Here is a 3,131-nt window from a genome sequence, read left to right on the forward strand (position 1 = left end):
CGCCTTCTTCAGTATTCTTATAGCTGAGGACTCACAGGATCAGATCGCCTTTACCTGGAAGGGGAACCAGTATACCTTCACCCACCTTCCAGTATCGCCTTCCCTCTCAATTCACCATTATATTGATGATGTGGCCTCCTGGAGCCTCTGGCAGAAACAAGAGGGTCGCCGAGTCCCACTGGGATTCTGGTCACATACCATGCCTGAGGCTGCCACTCATTATTCTGTTTTTGAACAACAGTTACTAGTCTGTTACTGGGCCCTGCTAGAGACTGAAAGAATGACAGGTGATGCAGATGTTCAATTGCGACCTGCACTTCCTATAATGAATTGGGTCCTGGCTAATGATGCTAATCTAAAGATCGGGCGGGCTCAGCAGTCTTCTATTGTTAAATGGAAGTGGTATATTCAGAGTCGTGCGACCAGAGGGCCTGAAGGGGTGGGCCGCGTACACGAACAGGTGGCTTACCATCCCAGGTCAGGAACTCACTTATCGGAGGAGGGGGATGGTGGCTCCAGTCAGTATGCTGAGTTGAAGGCAGTCACTTTACCACTAGATCCCCATGATCACCCTCTTCGCCTGATTCCTGGGCTTTGGCTAATGGACTTGTGGTATGGATGCCTGATTTGCAAAAGAACAACTGGATGATACATGACTGCCCAGTATGGGGCAAATAGTTGTGGCAGCTGTTGTGGGATGCTTCCCACCATCGTGAGATAACCGTTTATCACGTTGATGCCCATACCAATATGGCGACTAACATGGCTCAACATAATGCAGTAGCAGATCAGCTTGCCACTATCAGCTGTGCTGATACCGTCCCCCTGGCTCGATGGGCACATGAACAGAGTGGTCATTTGGGGGAGAAGGGATCAGCTATGTGGTCCCGTACACATGCTTTATCCGTCCAACAGGATGATGTCCGCATGGTCGTACGTACATGCCCAGAATGTCAGCTTGTGAAGTTCCATACCATTCCACCTGGTCCACATGGCCGAATAAAACGGGGTGCTCACTCAGCTGCGGTCTGGCAAATTGATTACATAGGCCCCATGCTAGACTGTATGGGTAAATATTACATCCTAGTAATGGTTGACACCTTTTCGGGCCTGGTTTTTACTTTTCCCACCAAGACGGCTGACCAAGCTAGCACTATCCAAGGACTAAACCATTTGATTTATCGTTATGATGTTCCAGAGAAGATTCACTCTGATAATGGCTCGCACTTCTCCGGGAAAGCAATCTGTGATTGGGCAAATGACAACGGTATTTTATGGGTCCACCATATTCCTTATTACCCGCAGGCTGCCGGGTTAGTTGAACAAATGAACGGCTTACTGAAGGAACAAATTCATTTGGAAACATCACTGGGGACCCAGAAGGGATGGTGCCATGTGCTGCAGCAGGCAGTCGACAATTTGAATCATCGCCCTTTAAAAGGAGGTACACCTTTCCACCGACTTCTTCACGCTCCTGAATTACAGCCTATTCCAGAGGAATAACAGTCATTGCCCCCCATCCCCGAACTAGAGAATGTTGGACAAAAGGTATGGGTGGCACCACCAGGTAGTGGCCCTCCTGTAAAAGGGGAAATAGTGACACCTGCCCAGGGTAACACTCAGTGGGTAGCTATTGAGGGACAGGATGATTTAGTCTGTTTAAACACTGAACGCTTATGGTATCGTGAGTGACATGTGTCAGGCTTCTTTGTTCCAGGTTCTCCATTTTACACTCCTGGTGATCTGGCTTAACAGCTGCTTTGATGCCAGCAATTGGATTTGTAATGTCGAGGACGTTCCAAGGGAGTTCCCCGTGGGAAACACGGTCCGATGCATTACACCAAGGAAGTCCTCGGTCACCAGCCTCAAGTGCAGCTTATATAAATATGTTATTGTTCAGCATGTTTCAAAATCTGTTTGTGAGCTCCAGTACCTGAGTATTGTGGCCAACAAGGATAATTTGAGCCTTGGTTGGAATCCTTTCTCATGGCTAACTGCTACATTTGGGGGGGTGGGCCACACTATCCTCCGTTGGTTGCTCGCGTCATTGCTTATCTTTGTAATTGTTGTTTTGATTTCTCTTTTTTCGCTCCCTCTGTACTCAAATACTGGTTAGGCCTAGCAAATGACAGATTGTGACCAAGGGGTGGGATGTAATGGAGGATTAAAACCATGTACCCAGATGCTTTTTGCTTATGTGGAACTGACGACACTGGGTCCACACGCAGGTCACCTTACTTTCAGAACTAGCAGATGTAATTAAACTCAGCCATGGGGACTTATCTGAAGATACACTTTGAAATGGAATTCCACTGTGAGGCCTAGGGAAAGCAGTTGTCAAATGCAACACTCTGATATTGACGAATTGGTCACAACCTGTCTTGCTCAAGAAGTTTTAATAAGTATTTGTATCTACGAGATAAACCAGGAAATTATAACATCCTGGTTCCATAATAATTAATCTTCTAAATTGTAGAATGTAATGTTCAGTTTTGATTTTGACTGACAAATATTAGAAGGAGTAGGCGCATGATTAATTGTTTTTGGGGTATATAAGCCTGTGGTCCTGCTGCTGAAGTTTAGACTCTCCGAGGGGTGGGAACACCCCTTGTCAAGAAGGAAGAACAGCCAGAGTCTGAGCAACGTCCCGGTCGGGGGAGGTGGAGAAGCTGCTACCGGCGCCCTGACAACCTACTACAAGTGTGCAGTCGTTGCCTCGCTTTGGCAGTTGGGACCAGTCCAAGCGTTGATAAGTATAGTTGGAAAGGGCTTGCATATTGTAGTGTGAAATCAGCTTTTAAATTAGTAATAAACTTTTGTATAAACTGAACTGCTCTCGGTGTGTGTGTCTATTTTCTTTCGGTAGCTCAAACACTGTGACCAATCTAAAATGAACAAAATGAGAGGTATAAGTTTACCCAAGACAGGCAGTTTTAAGATTGATTCTTATGCTCTGAGGAAGTTAATTTGGAAATGTTCATTGCCGAAACATTGCAACACTCAAACTTCTTTAAAAATGAATTCTGTGTTGTGTCTGCTGAACCTGAATGTTGATTATTTAAATGTTGAAAGTGGGCTTCTGGGACTGATGCAAAGAAAATTAAATGCAGCAATGACTGAAATTCTGATGG

General features: G+C 45.7%; 1 long non-coding RNA gene across 1 annotated transcript; it reads left to right on the forward strand.

The window, feature by feature from the left end:
- Positions 1–1,310: 1,310 nt before the first annotated feature.
- LOC138742832 (uncharacterized) lies at positions 1,311–2,830 on the forward strand. The gene is made up of 2 exons (XR_011344442.1): positions 1,311–1,444; positions 1,718–2,830. It is a non-coding gene; the product is annotated as an uncharacterized lncRNA (long non-coding RNA).
- Positions 2,831–3,131: the final 301 nt, after the last annotated feature.

This window comes from Narcine bancroftii, chromosome 9, assembly GCF_036971445.1.
Source record: "Narcine bancroftii isolate sNarBan1 chromosome 9, sNarBan1.hap1, whole genome shotgun sequence".
Taxonomy (NCBI): domain Eukaryota; kingdom Metazoa; phylum Chordata; class Chondrichthyes; order Torpediniformes; family Narcinidae; genus Narcine; species Narcine bancroftii.